This window comes from Manis javanica, chromosome 14, assembly GCF_040802235.1.
Source record: "Manis javanica isolate MJ-LG chromosome 14, MJ_LKY, whole genome shotgun sequence".
Classification (NCBI taxonomy): domain Eukaryota; kingdom Metazoa; phylum Chordata; class Mammalia; order Pholidota; family Manidae; genus Manis; species Manis javanica.
In genome coordinates, this window is record NC_133169.1 from 58267384 (window position 1) to 58286635 (window position 19252).

The following is a 19252-nucleotide window of genomic DNA, read 5'->3' on the forward strand; positions in this document are numbered from 1 at the left end:
CCCCCATCCCAGCCGCCCAGTGGGAGGAGAGGAGTCAGAGTGGGGAGGGAGTGGGAGCCCAGGACTGCTAAATACCCAGCCCTAGTGATCCACAACAGGAGTGCAGGCACACAGTGCGTGGTGTGCTGGATATTAGGGGAACGGAACAGTAAAACCTGCGAGCAGGTTCCCACAGCTGGCTCCCCTGGGAAAAAAGAAAAGTGAGGACTTTTGGAAAGTCTTAAAGGGACAGGGGCCTCACAGCTGGATGGAATCATCCCGGCACACTCAGCACAGCAGCTGGGAATCCCAGGGAACCTCAGGCACCCCAACTCCCTGGGTGGCAATGCAGCTCTGAAGCCCCTCACGGCGATAAACAGCCTGCCGTTAATTCCCCCTCCAGCACAGCACCACCACAGCAGCCGCCCGGAGTCTCCTCCTGGCGCACAGAGGAAGCCGGGACAGGGCGCAGAGGGGCGCAGTTCTTGCAGGAGAGCACACCAGGTGTGCCTGCCTCCCCCTGCAGGACTCTGGGCTGCCCCGAGGGCTGCCCCCGGTGTGCGGGAATCGACATAGGCAGTGGAGAGGGGCAGCATGACCAGCAAGCAGGAAGAGAGTTTGTTCTCCCAGCTGACACACATGCTACCTGCCTATGACTACCTCTATTGCCATAAAAAGGCAGAAGAATTTGGTCTAGTCCAGAATCACCCAGACAACCCCTGAGAGGGGGCCTGGGGAGACAGATTTAACCAATCTTACTGAAAAAGAATTCAAAAAAGAGGACAGAACCATGCTGATGGACCTGAAGAGAAATATGGAAGAGCTAAAGGATCAAGTTGGGAGGGAGAATACAGAAATAAAACAATCTCTGGAAGGATGTAAGAGCAGACTGGATGAGTTGCAAGAGGCCGTTAATGGAAGAGAAATCAGAGAACAGGAACACAGAGAAGCTGAGGCAGAGAGAGAAAAAAGGATCTCCAGTAATGAAAGAATATTAAGAGAACTGTGTGACCAATCAAAAAAGAACAATATTTGCATTATAGGGGTACCAGAAGAAGAACCGAGAGAAAGGGATAGAAAGGGCATTTGAAGAAATAATTGCTGAAAACTTCCCCAACTGGGGAAGGAAACAGTCTCTCAGACAATGGAAGCCCACAGATCACCCAACACAAGGGACCTAAGGAGGACAACACCAATACATATAATAATTAAAATGGCAAAGGCCAAAGACAAAGACAGAGTATTAAAGGAAGTCAGAGAGAGAAAAAAGGTCACCTACGAAGGAAAAACCATCAGGCTATCATCAGACTTCTCAACAGAAAAGTTATGGCCAGAAGAGAATGGCATGATATATTTAATGCAATGAAACAGAAGGGCTTTGAACCAAGAATACTGTATCCAGCACGATTATCATTTAAATATGAAAGAGGGATTAAACGCTTTCCAGACAAGTAAAAGTTGAGGGAATTTGGCTCCCACAAACCACCTCCAGAGGATATTTTAAAGGGAATGCTCTAGATGGAAGCACTCCTAAGGCTAAACAGATGTCACCACAGAAAATAAAATCACACCAAAGAAAGCAGACCAACCAAATACTAACTAAAGGCAAAAAAATAAAATCAACTATTCACAAAAGTAGTCAAAGGAAACACAAAAGAGTACAGAAAAAACACCTAACATATAAAGAATGGAGGAGGAGGAATAAGAAGGAAGAGAAATAAAGAATCGTCAGACTGTGCATAATAGCTTAATAAGTGAGTTAAGTTAGACGGTTAGATAATAAAGAAGCTACCCTTGAACCTTTGGTAACCATGAATCTAAAGCCTGCAATGGCAATAAGTACATATCTTTCAATACTCACCCTAAACGTAAATGGACTGAATGCACCAATCAAAAGACACAGAGTAACAGAATGGATAAAAAAGCAAGACCCATCTCCATGCTGCTTACAAGAGACTCACCTCAAACCCAAAGACATGCACAGGCTAAAAGTCAAGGGATGGAAAAAGATATTTCCTGCAAACACTAGGGATAAAAAAGCAGGTGTTGCAGTACTTGTATCAGACAAAATAGACCTCAAAACAAAGAAAGTAACAAGAGATAAAGAAGGACATTACATAATGATAAGGGGTTCAGTCCAACAAGAGGATATAACCATTATAAATATATATGCACCAAATACAGGGGCACTGACATATGTGACAGAAATACTAACAGAATTAAAGGAGGAAATAGAATGCAATGCATTCATTTTAGGAGACTTCAACACACCACTCACTCCAAAGGACAGATCCACCAGACAGAAAATAAGTAAGGACACAGAAAATAAATAAGTGAACAACACTCTAGGACAGATGGACCTAACAGACATCTATAGAATGCTACACCCAAAAGTAGCAGAATACATATTCTTCTCACGTGCACATGGTACATTCTCCAGAATGGACCACATACTAAGCCACAAAAAGAGACTCAGTAAATTCCAAAAGACTGAAATCCTACCAACCAACTTTTCAGACCACAAAGGTATAACTAGAAATAAATTGTACAAAGAAAGCAAAAAGGCTCACAAACACATGAAGGCATAACAACATGCTCCTAAATAATCAATGGATCAATGAACAAATTAAAATGGAGATCCAGCAATATATGGAAACAAATGACAACAACACAAAGCCCCAACATCTGTGGGACGCAGCAAAAGTAGTCTTAAGAGGAAAGTATATAGCGATCCAGGCATATTTAAAGAAGGAAGAACAATCCCAAATGAATAGTCTAATGTCACAATTATTGAAATTGGAAAAAGAAGAACAAATGAGGCCTAAGGTCAGCAGAAGGATGGACATAATAAAGATCAGAGAAGAAATAAATAAAATTGAGAAGAATAAAACAATGGGAAAAATCAATAAAACCAAGAGCTGGTTCTTCGAGAAAATAAACAAAATAGATAGGCCTCTAGCCAGACTTACTAAGAGAAAAAGAGAGCCAACACGCATCAACAGAATAGGAAACGAGAAAGGAAAAATCATAACAGACCCCACAGAAATACAAAGAATTATTAGAGAATACTATGAAAACCTATATTCTACCAAGCTGGAAAACCTAGGAGAAATGGACAACTTCCTAGAAAAATATAACCTTTCTGAGACTGACCCAGAAAGAAACAGAAATCTAAACAAACCATTTACCACCAACGAAATTGAAGTGGTAATCGAAAAACTACCCAAGAACAAAACCCCCGGGCAAGATGGATTTACCTCAGAATTTTATCAGACATAGAGAGAAAACATAATACCCATTCTCCTTAAAGTTTTCCAAAAAATAGAAGAGGAGGGAATACTCCCAAACTCATTCTATGAAGCCAACATTACCCTAATACCAAAACCAGGCAAAGACCCCACCAAAAAAGAAAACTACAGACCAATATCCCTGATGAACGTAGATGCAAAAATACTCCACAAAATATTAGCAAACCGAATTCAAAAATACATCAAGAGGATCATAAACCATGACCAAGTGGGATTCATCCTGGGGATGCAAGGATGGTACAACATTCAAAAATCCATCAACATCATCAAAAATGTCTTAGACATAAACATGAGTGACCTCTTCTTGAACATATCTCCCCAGGCAAGGGAAACAAAAGCAAAAATGAACAGGTGGTACTATATCAAGCTGAAAAGCTTCTGTACAGCAAAGGACACCATCAATAGAACAAAAAGGTATCCTACAGTATGGGAGAACATATTCATAAATGACAGATCCGAGAAAGGGTTGACATCCAAAATATATATAAAGAGCTCACACACCTCAACAAACAAAAAGCAAATAATCCAATTAAAAAATGGGCAGAGGAGCTGAATAGACAGTTCTCTAAAGAAGAAATTCAGATGGCCAACAGATACATGAAAAGATGCTCCACATCACTTGTCATCAGAGAAATGCAAATTAAAACCACAATGAGATATCACCTCACACCAGTAAGGATGGCTACCATCCAAAACACAAACAACAAATGTTGGTGAGGCTGTGGAGAAAGGGGAACCCTCCTACACTGCTGGTGGGAATGTATATTAGTTCAACCATTGTGGAAAGCAATATGGAGGTTCCTCAAAATGCTCAAAATAGAAATACCATTTGACCCAGGAATTCCACTTCTAGGAATTTACCGTAAGAATGCAGCACTCCAGTCTGAAAAAGACCGATGCACCCTGTTTATCACTGCACTGTTTACAATAGCCAAGATATGAAAGCAACCTAAATGTCCATCAGTAGATGAATGGATAAAGAAGATGTGGTACATATACACAGTGGAATATTACTCAGTCATAAGAAAAAAGCATATCCTACCATTTGCAACAACATGGATGGAGCTAGAGGGTACTATGCTCAGTGAAATAAGCCAGGCAGAGAAAGACAAGTACCAAATGATTTTACTCATATGTGGAGTATAAGAACAAAGGAAAACTGAAGGAACAAAACAGCAGCAGAATCACAGAACCCAAGAATGGACTAACAGTTACCAAAGGGAAAGGGACTGGGGAGGATGGGTGGGAAGGGAGGGATAAGGGCAGGAAAAAAAGAAAGGGGGCATTACGATTAGCATGTATAGTGTGGTGGGGGAGTATGGGGAGGGTTGTGCAACACAGAGAAGACAAGTGGTGATTTTACAGCATCTTACTACGCTGATGGACAGTGACTGTGAAGGGGTATGTGGGGGGGGACTTGGGGAAGGGGGAAGCCTAGTAAACATAATGTCCTTCATGTAATTGTCGATTAATGATACCAAAATAAAAAATAATGAATAAATAAAATAAAAAATAAATAAAATAAAAAATAAATAAATAATAAATAAAATAATAAAATAAAAAATAAATAAAAAGAAAAACAGGGATTCTTAATTTACCTTTCATTTTTCCCCCTATTTTTTGATTTTTGACTGTGAATTGATATTCCCTGGAGAGTAGCCTGTCAAAACTGTTTCAGGACCATGCGGAAGAAAGGGTCTTCTAGACAGGATATGTATTTGCTCTATCAAGTGCCCAGGAGCACTGCCAACCAGGACAGCTTTAAACTAAGTTCATGCCTTGAGGCTTTCTCAGACCAGTCAGTTTATGAATACAGCTGAAACCCAGCTGTGGTTCTGATTCTCAGAGGAGCTATTTTGACCTTCTACCCAGTGCCAAGGTTGGAAGAAGGCGATTTTCTTCACTCACCCCTGAGACGAGACAGGGCACATTTATTTCTATTGCACCCTTTTCTCACTAGTACTAGAGAGAGAGCCTTTTGGGATCTCAGCTTTAGGGATCTTAGCCCAAGTCCTACACTGGTCTCCTGACCCCCATAACTCTACAGGTAATAAAAATCAAAGCTCAAAGCCACCAGCATTTGGAAAATACCCTCAAAGCAACAGGCAGCTTCAGAGAGCCCTGATTTCCCACTTTCACTGAGCTTTTGGTCTCTTAGGAAATCTTCACTGTCCTGACTCCTCACTGATGTCACAACGTTCTATCCATCACTTTAAACTGTTTTAAGTGAGAGAGTCAGCTAAGGTATCTAGTCTCCTATTGAGCCAGAAACAAATGTCTGCACAAATAGTTCTAAAGTTTTCACCTTATTATTGCCCACTCTTCCTAAAAGAGTAGGTCAATGGGATTACTTAGTTGTGATGAAAGAAAACAAGTTAGCCCACTAAATCCAAGGCTTTCTAACCCAATTCATTTCAGCAAGTGTTCACTGAAGATATCCTAGTTCTCAGTACTACAGACCCTCCTAGAATTAGAAGACACAATGCTTGCCAACCCCAGCCCCAAAGTGGGTGAGTAAGAGCTAACAGTGCTGGCTGGCACAGGGTCTGCTCAGAAGGTGGGGCAGCGCTGAGCATTTTTATATGTATCTAATCCACATAAGCGCCCATGACAGAGAACCACTGCCACCGTTTTTGAGGCCAGGAAGCCAAGACACAGAAGAGTGAGGGACTTGCCCGAAGTTACACAGCTGGTAAGTTAGGTCATACTCAGAAGGTCTGGCTACATAAATTTGAAAACCACGAAGAAAAATTAGAGAAGATGGCAGTGGATGATGTGAGATAATCTGAGGAGTAAGAGTAGGAGAAAGTCCCGGGGCGATGGTGGCTGGCCCTGTGGCGGGAGAGCCACCTGCAGGCAGAAGGGACTCCAGCTCCTCTGCACTGTGATGATGATTTTCTTGCCCCTGGTGAAGTGTTCCCCGTTACTGGGAATTGCACACTTGCGGGGCCTGTCCCTGGTTGCGTGGGCATACCGTGCTCCTCCCCTACCTGGAGGAGCTCACAGTCCCCGTGCAGACCCTGTTAGTCCTGTTTTCTCACTGGCACTCATGATGTTTTACTAATAAATCTCCTGGACTTCATGCAACTCCTTTCTCAGCAGAGCAGCCAATGAATTAGGGTTCTTTGTTCCTAAAGACAAGGGGAAAGCCCTGAGAAGCTGCCTGTAGCTCCAACTCCTCTAGAGGCAAGTGGTGTTTGCCTGCACCTTGCCTCTGCTAATGACACCCAGGGGAAAGCAAGTGTGGGAGGGAGGATGAATCACACGATAGTTTTTACAAAAGGACTGAGAAAGAAATAATGAGAACCTAATAACTACCAATTACAGAAGCAAGAGAAATAATAAAAATAATAAAGCAGAAAATGTACAAAGCAAACAATTAAGATTACTTTTAAAATAATACATGCTACTTGGCAAGCACTAATTCTCACCATATAGGACAGTAACAGTAGTTTATCATCTAAATTTTGCACATTAAGAACATGACACAGAGGTGTCAGCTGGCCCCTCCAAGCCCTAGGACACTTTGGAACACAGATGAAAAGTTAGCGATGATCTCTCTCACACTGACATGTCCTCACTCATTAAATTCTATATCAGTTCAGAGAACACATTCTGTGTATTATTTTCCAAATACCATGTGACTGATTCTGGATGAGTCAAGAGAATCTTTGGGATAAATACACTGATTAAAAAGATACTTTAAAAAAATTTTTTAAACCCAGTGGACCAATATATATATAAATCAGAACTATTCTGGTCTACTGAGTACTGTAAATGTATATTTAAATGCAACAAAATATCAGTGGGAAATATCTTTGGAAAGTAATTACCTGGGTGGTTCCCTGGGTGGGTGTGCTGCGGCTCGGCACAAGTTCTGCGACTCCTTCAGGGCCCAATATGTGGAATGTCTTTTGAATGCTTGAAGCAACTGATCCATTTTAAAGACATAACTTACATAAAAGGCACAAATATTAATTACCAAGCTAGAAACTCACTTACAAGCTTATAGCTTAGAGTGATGTTTACAGAACAAGGCATAAATATCAGAAAATTTGATAGCTTAATGGAAGACCTACCTGCCTAAACCAAGGATCCACTTCGAGACACCAGCTTCACAAGAGATTTGCAAGGAAGGCTGAACACATAAGGGTAACTTCAAACTTTATACGAAATTCCTACCTGCTTCTGCCCCCTGTCCCCACATCTTCCTGACAACCTGGCTCCACTCTGCTGTGATTAATAGGTTGGATATCCGAGTACAAAACAGGGGCTGCAAATACAAATACCTACAGAGTCCACTCAGGTAATTTAATGAGTGTGGTTCTTCTGGGATTTCAACTTGCTCACATTTATTTTTCCAAACTGCCCCTGACATTCAGTATCAAGGAGGCACTAGGGAATGGTGTGGACTGTGGCAAACAGGAGAGCATGTGTACTCACCAAGAACACAGCTGCTCATGCCAGCCTGCTGCTGCCATGAGGTCATGTGGGCTGAGAGTTAACAAAGTGTTTCACTTTCCAGGATAATGGAACACTTTCCAACACTATGTACGTCAAACAAAATATGGCCACAGACTCAATCTGGCCCACAAGGCCACCAGGTTGAGACCTACCATACAAAACAAACAGGAAACAGACACTGGGTTCAGGAGTCTTAGGAGAGGCTGTGTTTGGTTTTCTCCCAGAGAGGAAGACAGACTTGGCGAGTTCCCTGGGTGGGTGTGCTGCGGCTCGGCACAGGTTCTACGACTCCTTCAGGGCCCATGACTCAGAGGGAAGGAAGATGAAGCTGAAATGGTGGCATTAGGCATTAGCCAGAGGCAAGAGAGGCACATATGGGCAAGAGTCCTTTCCAGCCCCTGGAACACAGGAGCAGAGCCACAGCCTCCCCAGCCCTGCCAGTGCAGGCTGAGGCAGCCCATGGACAAGGTCTCCTGCTCCTGTCATTCTCTGGGCTCCAACCACGGTGGCCTTTAGAGTCTGCCACTGGGTTTCCGAACACACAACGCAGAACTCTCCTTCTGTCCTCCAAGGGTCATGGGAGACAGAAAGCCTGGTGGTGCCTATAACTCACTGTATCAGGAGGGTGGGAGCTCAGGTTTGCCCAAGACCCACAGCCTGGATCCGCATCCACACCTCTGTTCTGATGCATGGCAGTGGCTTCAGTGTCTGGCCCCGGCGTTCCCATGCCCCATTCGCTTTGATCCTCCACACTGCTGCCATCAGGCACAGCCTTCAGGGCCCCTGCACTCAAACTTTTCAGGGCTGACCAATTAGAAATAGCCTTGGAGATTTGCCTTGGAGCTGAGAGTACTTGGGATAAGGGCCCTAGGGAGGTCCAACAAAGAGACGCAGGAGCAGGGACACCCTATCACAAAGGACTCTGAATATTCTGTGGCAGTAAGGGTGCCAACCAAATGAAGCCCACTGCCAGCCAGACTGTAATCCTCTCGAGGCTGTGAAACAGGAGATGGCACTAGCTGGCCACACTGCGCTGCTCAGTGTCGCAACACATCACTCGGCAAATCTTACAACGAGGGCTGTAATAATGACAGTTGTCACCATGTGCCCCCTCCTGTGTGGGCCCCTAGCCCCCAACAGGAAAATGAAATATTTAGAAATACTTTAAAAAGTCAAAGCAGCGAATTTAACTGGAAAACTCGGCCAGAATGCCCATTACTAGGAAATGGTAGCTGAGCACCTAGAGTATGTTGGACATGGTGCCACCCCTGAGAGGGAGAGGAAAGCTGGCCCAAGGGTGGGAAGAAAGGGAAGAGAGACAGTCACAAGGGCCCTGCGGTCTACGACTGTTGGCTTGGGTCCTCACGTCTTGCCTCCACCACTCGCTGGCCATGGGACCTCTGCCCAGTCACCTCACCTGCTCAAGACTGTGTCTTTGCGGGTGAAAATAAGGGGAGACCCCGCAGGGATCTCCTGCATCTGGAGTTGGATCTCTGGGATGACCCCATGAATGGCAGCACCAAGAAGCGAGCCAGACTCCCCAAGGAGGGCGTGAACTCAGCAATGCACAGCATTCAGGCTGGCTGCTGGGGAGCTGGGCGCAGACGAGAGGCTGGCTGTGGGACTCGCCAGAGTGAGCAGGGGCCTTGGGGGATGCCTGGACCGGAGCACTAGGCGCATCCAACATGCTCTCAGGTCATTGAAATGGGGCCCAGCCAGCAGTGATATGTATCCCACTATAAACCAAGTGACTGATCCATGACACCAGCATCCCAACAGATCCTGCTGTCAGTGATGGACAAGCATTAGCTAACAGGCGTCAAGCAGCATTTCCGTTTCTGAGATGACTTCATCTCCTCCCTCTCCCAGGACTCTCCAAACTGAAACTTGAAATTTGGACAGATGGGTCTACCCTGGACAGCTCCTTTTCCAGAAAACTCATGGGAAAAGAATAATTCTTTCTTTCCTAAACAGGCGGTGTTGCCCTTTTTAAATAACCACAACCACAACAAGAAGCTGCTTCTCCACCTTTTCATCTTGGAAAGGCATGCAATTTCCTAAGAAACACATGGAGATGTTTGTCAGCCTTGTAGTTAAAATAGCTTTCATTCATTCATTCAAAGCACACTTCACCATGAATTATCTTGCTCATTAGCAATTCTGCAGAAGGCCATTGAGAGGTTTGCATTCAGGAGGGCACCGGGGAGGTTAGGATCTGGAATATGGTGTGAGAATCGAATCATGCTGCTAGATTTCACTCACGCTCCCTCTGCACGACAGCAGGGTCGCGATGGAGTTCTTGGGTTGGGTTTCAGATCTGGGGACATCTGCAGCTATCAGAAAATGCTGCAGAATTGCCTGCCTGGGGAACATCTGTATTTGGGGGTTACTCTAAGCACTCGACACACGATAATGAATGTATTTTCCAGCTTTCTCTGGCTCTATTTTAAACTGTCATCATTTAAACCATGAAATATGTCAAGTGTTAATTAAACCTCACCACAGACAGGTAGTGTGAAAATGATTAACTTTTACCATTTGCCTTGCACACATTCTGAATATTCTGAGTCCCCAAGGTATGGGATTGTTATGTTGACAGATAAGAAAAGTTGTCTTTATAATAACTGATTTTTAAAAGAACAAAAACAAGACAAAAGTTCTGTGCTTTCCCACTGGGTTCTAATTTGAAAACTTCTGCCATGAACTCCCTGAGAAAAGAGGCCTGGCGGCAGGAAGCACAGAGCTGTCAGGTCTCCAGCCCTAAGGCCACTGGCTGTGTGACCCGGGCGAGTCCCTCCACCTCTAAGCATATTTCCTCAGCTGTCAGATGCCAGTGATAATATCTTCACTCTACCAATTTAATATTAAATGAGGTGACCAGTGAGAACACTCTGTGAGTACAAAAAGCAGCCGGGTAATGCCATCCACGTAGGAGATGTTATCATTTTAAACTCCATGTAAAGGGGGAAAGCGATAATGCTAGCACAACTTTATAGGCCTGCTGTCTCTAAAAAAAACAAAAACAAAACAAAACTCATTTTATTTTCAGCTGAAGTTTCTAAGCATGACATTAGATCTGATCCTATCGGATAAATGTCTCCGCTGAGCCACAGGACTCCCATTTTGTGTCCAAATATGCAGTGACTCACACAAATGATAAAAATTGAAATGCAGCAGCCAAGGAGCTGGATATTCCTGGGCTGCTTCTGGCAAAGAGAAAGCAAATAACTGCTAAACTCAGTAAAACAAACCAATTGAAATGTATTTTGTTCCCACAACTCATCTTCCAGACCTGTGATATTTTTAAGGCCAATTTCTTCTGACCGTGGAGGTCCCTGTTCCCTTCTGCAGCAAACCTGCCAGGCCCTGTGACCCTAACCTGCGGGCACTTGAGCTGCAGAGTGGTAAGTCCTCGTATGTGGATGTGAACGTTTCAATCAGAATGGCACAAACATTGCTGAATATCCATCACGAATGTGCTTTCCTGGATGGCCCCAGTTGAGCCCATTTTAATTCTTTGATCAATTTCCTATAGAGTTCAAAGGGTTCCCCTTTTTTTCTGTTTATAAAATAAAATTGCAGAGGCGGAGCCAAGATGCCGGCATGAGTAGACCGGTGGAAATCTCCTCCCAAAAACACATAGAGCTGTGAAAATATAACAAAGAAAAATCTTCCTAAAATAGAAACCACAGGACACAGGACAACATCCAGACCACATCCACACCTGCAAGAACCCAGTGCCTTGCGAAGGGGGTAAGATACAAGCCCGGCCCGGCGGGACCCGACCGCCCCTCCCCCCGGCTCCCAGTGGGTGGAAAGAAACCGGAGCATTTTTTTTTTTTTTTTTTTTTGGCGAGTGCTTTTTGGAAGCCTTAAAGGGACAGGGACCCCGGTGCAAGGGAGGCAGGGCGGCGGGACTGGTGAGCGGGTGCCTGGGACCGGCGCCTGTGGACAAAGAATATCCCGTGTTTTTCCCTGCGGGACTGGTGGGCGGGTGCCTGAGACCGGCACCTGAGGACGGAGGAAATCACGCGTTTTTCCCCTTTTTTTCCCTCTTTTTGGCAAGTGCTTTTTGGAAGCCTTAAAGGGACAGGAACCCTGGTGCTAGGGAGGCAGGGCGGCGGGACCGGTGAGCGGGTGCCTGGGACCGGCGCCTGAGGACAAAGAATATTCGGTGTTTTTCCCTGCGGGACCAGTGGGTGGGTGCTTTTTGGAAGCCTTGAAGGGACAGGGACCCTGGTGCTAGGGAGGCAGGGCAGCAGGACCAGTGAGCGGGTGCCTGGGACCGAGGCCTGAGGACAAAAAAAAAAAACAAGTGTTTTTTCCTTATTTTTTTTTTTATTTTTCTTCTGTTCCCTCTCTGATTGTTGCTGTTGTTGTTTTGCTTTGGACAGTGCTTTTTGGAAGTCTTAAAGGGGCAGGACAGGTCACTTAGACCAGAGGCAGGGAATCTAGGGATCTCTGGGCACTCTAACCCCCTGGGTAGCAGGGAGCACAGAGGCCCCTTACAGAGATGAATAGCCTCCCAGCCGCTCCCCTTCCAACGGGGCTCCACCATTTTGGAGGAGCAGCCCCAGCCAGGCCACGCCCACAGCAAAAGTGGAGATAAACTCCATAGCAACTGGGCAGGAAGCAGAAGCCCTGTCTGCACACAGCTGCCCAGCACAAGCCACTAGAGATCGCTATTCTCCCAGGTGAGGAAGGCCACAAACCAACAAGAAGGGAAGCTCTTCCAGCGGTCACTTGTACCAGCTCTGCAAACTATCTCTATCACCATGAAAAGACAAAACTACAGGCAGACAAAGATCACAGAGACAACACCTGAGAAGGAGACAGACCTAACCAGTCCTCCTGAAAAAGAATTCAAAATAAAAATCATGAACATGCTGACAGAGATGCAGAGAAAAATGCAAGAGCAATGGGATGAGATGCAGAGAAAAATGCAAGAGCAGTGGGATGAAGTCCGGAGGGAGATCACAGATGTCAGGAAGGAGATCACAGAAGTGAAACAAACCCTGGAAGGATTTATAAGCAGAATGGATAAGATGCAAGAGGCCACTGAAGGAATAGAAGCCAGAGAACAGGAACGTATAGAAGCTGACATAGAGAGAGATAAAAGGATCTCCGGGAATGAAACAACACTAAGAGAACTATGTGACCAAGCCAAAAGGAATAATATTCGTATTATAGGGATACCAGAAGAAGAAGAAAGAGGAAAAGGGATAGAAAGTCTCTTTGAAGAAACAATTGCTGAAAACTTCCCCAAACTGGGGGAGGAAATAATCGAACAGACCATGGAATTACACAGAACCCCCAACAGAAAGGATCCAAGGAGAACAACACCAAGACACATAGTAATTAAAATGGCAAGGATCAAGGACAAGGAAAGAGTTTTAAAGGCAGCTAGAGAGAAAAAGGTCACCTATAAAGGAAAACCCATCAGGCTAACATCAGACTTCTCGACAGAAACCCTACAGGCCAGAAGAGAATGGCATGATATACTTAATGCAATGAAACAGAAGGGCCTTGAACCAAGGATACTGTATCCAGCACGACTATCATTTAAATATGATGGCGGGATTAAACAATTCCCAGACAAGCAAAAGCTGAGGGAATTTGCTTCCCACAAACCACCTCTACAGGGCATCCTACAGGGACTGCTCTAAATGGGAGCACCCCTAAAAAGAGCACAGAACAAAACACACAACATATGAAGAATGGAGGAGGAGGAATAAGAAGGGAGAGAAGAAAAGAATCTCCAGACCGTGTATATAACAGCTCAATAAGCAAGTTAAGTTAGGGAGTAAGATACTAAAGAAGCTAACCTTGAACCTTTGGTAACCACGAATCCAAAGCCTGCAATGGCAATAAGTACATATCTCTCAATAGTCACCCTAAATGTAAATGGACTTAATGCACCAATCAAAAGACATAGAGTAATAGAATGGATAAAAAAGCAAGACCCATCTATATGCTGCTTACAAGAAACTCACCTTAAACCCAAAGATAAGCATAGACTAAAAGTCTAGGGATGGAAAAACATACTTCAGGCAAACAACAGTGAGAAGAAAGCAGGGGTTGCAGTACTAATACCAGACAAAATAGACTTCAAAACAAAGAAAGTAACAAGAGATAAAGAAGGACACTACATAATGATAAAGGGCTCAGTCTAACAAGAGGATATAACCATTCTAAATATATATGCACCCAATACAGGAGCACCAGCATATGTGAAGCAAATACTAACAGAACTAAAGAGGGAAATAGACTGCAATGCATTCATTTTAGGAGACTTCAACACACCACTCACCCTGAAGAATAGATCCACCGGGCAGAAAATAAGTAAGGACACAGAGGCACTGAACAAGACACTAGAACAGATGGACCTAATAGACATCTATAGAACTCTGCATCCAAAAGCAACAGGATATACATTCTTCTCAAGTGCACATGGAACATTCTCCAGAATAGATCACATACTAGCTCACAAAAGGAGCCTCAGTAAACTCCAAAATATTGAAATTCTAGCAACCAATTTTTCAGACCACAAAGGTATGAAAGTAGAAATAAATTCTACAAAGAAAACAAAAAGGCTCACAAACACATGGAGGCTTAACAACATGCTACTAAATAATCAATGGATCAATGAACAAATCAAAATAGAGATCAAGGAATATATAGAAACAAATGACAACAACAACACTAAGCCCCAACTTCTGTGAGAAGCAGCGAAAGCAGTCTTAAGAGGAAAGTATATAGCAATCCAGGCACACTTGAAGAAGGAAGAACAATCCCAAATGAATAGTCTGACATCACAATTATCAAAACTGGAAAAAGAAGAACAAATGAGGAATAAAGTCAGCAGAAAGAGGGACATAATTAAGATCAGAGAAGAAATAAACAAAATTGAGAAGAATAAAACAGTAGCAAAAATCAATGAAACCAAGAGCTGGTTCTTTGAGAAAATAAACAAAATAGATAAGCCTCTAGCCCAACTTATTAAGAGAAAAAGAGAATCAACACAAATCAACATAATCAGAAATGAGAATGGAAAACTCACGACAGACTCCACAGAAATACAAAGAATTATTAAAGACTACTATGAAAACCTATATGCCAACAAGCTGGAAAACCTAGAAGAAATGGACAACTTCCTAGAAAAATACAACCTTCCAAGACTGACCAAGGAAGAAACACAAAAGTTAAACAAACCAATTACGAGCAAAGAAATTGAAACGGTAATCAAAAAACTACCCAAGAACAAAACCCCGGGGCCGGACGGATTTACCTCGGAATTTTATCAGACACACAGAGAAGACATAATACCCATTCTCCTTAAAGTGTTCCAAAAAATAGAAGAAGAGGGAATACTCCCAAACTCATTCTATGAAGCCAACATCACCCTAATACCAAAACCAGGCAAAGACCCCACCAAAAAAGAAAATTACAGACCAATATCCCTGATGAATGTAGATGCAAAAATACTCAATAAAGTATTAGCAAACAGAATTAAACAGTATATCAAAAGGATCATACACCATGACCAAGTGGGATTCATCCCAGGGACGCAAGGATGGTACAACATTCGAAAATCCATTAACATCATCCACCACATCAACAAAAAGAAAGACAAAATACACATGATCATCTCCATAGATGCTGAAAAAGCATTTGACAAAATTCAACATCCATTCATGATAAAAACTCTCAGCAAAATGGGAATAGAGGGCAAGCACCTCAACATAATAAAGGCCATATATGATAAACCCACAGCCAGCATTATACTGAACAGCGAGAAGCTGAAAGCATTTCCTCTGAGATCGGGAACCAGACAGGGATGCCCACTGTCCCCACTGTTATTTAACATAGTACTGGAGGTCCTAGCCACGGCAATCAGACAAAACAAAGAAATACAAGGAATCCAGATTGGTAACGAAGAAGTTAAACTGTCACTATTTCCAGATGATATGATACTGTACATAAAAAACCCTAAAGACTCCACTCCAAAACTACTAGAACTGATATCGGAATACAGCAAAGTTGCAGGATACAAAATTAACACACAGAAATCTGTAGCTTTCCTATACACTAACAATGAATCAATAGAAAGAGAAATCAGGAAAACAATTCCATTCACCATTGCATCAAAAAGAATAAAATACCTACGAATAAACCTAACCAAAGAAGTGAAAGACTTATACTCTAAAAACTACAAGTCACTCTTAAGAGAAATTAAAGGGGACACTAATAAACGGAAACTCATCCCATGCTCATGGCTAGGAAGAATTAATATCGTCAAAATGGCCATCCTGCCCAAAGCAATATACAGATTTGATGCAATCCCTCTCAAATTACCAGCAACATTCTTCAATGAATTGGAACAAATAATTCAAAAATTCATATGGAAACACCAAAGAGCCCGAATAGCCAAAGCAATCCTGAAAAAGAAGAATAAAGTAGGGGGGATCTCACTCCCCAACTTCAAGCTCTACTACAAAGCCATAGTAATCAAGACAATTTGGTACGGCACAAGAACAGAGCCACAGACCAGTGGAATACATTGGAGACTCCAGACATTAACCCAAACATATATGGTCAATTAATATTTGATAAAGGATCCATGGACATACAATGGCAAAATGACAGTCTCTTCAACAGATGGTGCTGCAAAACTGGACAGCTACATGTAGGAGAATGAAACTGGACCATTGTCTAACCCCATATACAAAGGTAAACTCAAAATGGATCAAAGACCTGAATATAAGTCATGAAACCATTAAACTCTTGGAAAAATACATAGGCAAAAACCTCTTAGACATAAACATGAGTGACCTCTTCTCGAACATATCTCCCCGGGCAAGGAAAACAACAGCAAAAATGAGCAAGTGGGACTACATTAAGCTGAAAAGCTTCTGTACAGCGAAAGACACCATCAATAGAACAAAAAGGAACCCTAAAGTATGGGAGAATATATTTGAAAATGACACTTCCAATAAAGGCTTGACGTCCAGAATATATAAAGAGCTCACACGCCTCAACAAACAAAAAACAAATAACCCAATTAAAAAATGGGCAGAGGAACTGAACAGACAGATCTCTAAAAAAGAAATACAGATGGCCAACAGACACAGGAAAAGATACTCCACATCGCTAATTATCAGAGAAATGCAAATTAAAACTACAATGAGGTATCACCTCACACCAGTAAGGATACCTGCCATCCAAAAGACAAACAACAACAAATGTTGGCGAGGCTGTGGAGAAAGGGGAACCCTCCTACACTGCTGGTGGGAATGTAAATTAGTTCAACCATTGTGGAAAGCAGTATGGAGGTTCATCAAAATGCTCAAAACAGACCTACCATTTGACCCAGGAATTCCACTCCTAGGAATTTACCGTAAGAACGCAGCAATCAAGTTTGAGAAAGACAGATGCACCCCTATGTTTATCGCAGCACTATTTACAATAGCCAAGAATTGGAAGCAACCTAAATGTCCATCGGTAGATGAATGGATAAAGAAGATGTGGTACATAAACACAATGGAATACTACTCAGCCATAAGAAGTGGAAAAATCCAACCATTTGCAGCAACATGGATGGAGCTGGAGAGTATTATGCTCAGTGAAATAAGCCAAGTGGAGAAAGAGAAATACCAAATGATTTCACTCATCTGAGGAGTATAGGAACAAAGGAAAAACTGAAGGAACAAAACAGCAGCGGAATTAGAGACCCCAAAAATGGACTAACAGGTACCAAAGGGAAAGGAACTGGGGAGGATGGGTGGGCAGGGAGGGATAAGGGGGGGTGAAGAAGAAGGGGTGTATAAAGATTAGCATGCATGGGGGGGAGGGAGAAAGGGGAGGGTGGGCTGCACAACACAGAGAGGACAAGTAGTGACTCTACAACATTTTGCTAAGCTGATGGACAGTTACCGTAATGTGGTTGTTAGGGGGGACCTGATACAGGGGAGAGCATAGTAAACATAGTATTCTTCATGAAAGCATAGATTAAAAATTAAAGAAAAAAAAAAAGAAAGAAAGAAAGAAAGAAAAGGGGGATTACTCCTTGACAGGATAAAACTATTGGTAAATCAAAGATCAACGCATGCTTTAAATATCCTTAATGTTGATCACTTAAAGGGTGTCAGATGATCAGCTATGGAGGTACTCTTTTCTGATAATATTCCTTTCTCTTAATAAAAAAAAAAAGCAGTTACTGTGTGCTGACCTCTAATGAGTTCTGCACAGTGGTATAGAGGGCATGTCAAAGTGTGGGGAAAGGGTCTGTTTGTTTCTATGCAGAAGATCAAGGCCTAGCTTGAATACCCAGAAAATGAACTAAGATACGATATGAGGAGGAGCTTCCGGCATCAGCACTCTCTGGAGGACTTGTACCGGGGGATGATCATCAAAAAGCTTCCACAGGGATCCGGACGATGCTGCGGTTCTGGCTGCATCCAGTCCACCGTCTCCTGGACTTGCCATAGGAATGAGGAGGGAGATGTCTAGGCTGGCATGTGCATACAGTGAGACAACGAATTTGACCAGATCTGTACTGTTGGAACTCAACCAGGAGTTGGGAGGGGTGCAAGGTGTAGCACTCCAAAATCTTATGACTATAGACTATCTACGGTTAAAAGAACATATGGGATGTGAACAAATCCCAGAAATGGGCGCCTTTAATTTGTCTGATTTCTCTCAGACTGTTCAAGTACAGTTGGACAATATCCATCATATCATAGACAAATTTTCACAAATGCCTAGGGTGCCTAAATGGTTTTCTTGGCTTCACTGGAGATGGATGGTAATTATAGATTTGCTTTGTTTATGTCACCGTATTCCTATTATGTTAATATGAGTGTGCAAATTAGTTAGTAGTTTAAAACCTATACATACTTAAGTTACTCTACAAGAAGATATGTCAAAGAAATAATCAATCCTCCCATGTTTCCTTCCATATGCTACATCTGTAGCTTTTCTTCTTTCTTCCTAATTACAAGCCTTAAATAGAATTCGTGCCTCATATCCAATTTACCGAGCATCATAATTCCTCCAGGTGGTAAAGATACCTCGAGACAAGTGCTGGGCATAGAAGCCACAGGGCATAAATCTGCAAAGAAGTAAAAAGCTAACCTTTTCAAACAATATGGCTTCTCTCTCACTTACCAACTTTACATTTCCCTGTATGGCCCCGGAAGATGACTGGTTAGCCAGAGACGGGTAAGATTCCTCAAGGGAGGAACAACCTAAGACAGGCACAGTCGCAGGGGGGCCATCAGGTGAGAATTTGGGGATCAACAGAGGTGAGGCTCAGAACCTCACCCCCCCTGCTTTGAGAGAAATCTTCTGCATCCGTGGATGTCTTGCTGCCCTTGTCTAGCCTGGATTAATACTTAGTCCATAGGCACACACCTGATCATCTGATCATCTACATTTGCCCTCTTACAGCACTAAACTATGTTTTCTACCTTTATCTTGCATCTACCTACCACTTCAGCATT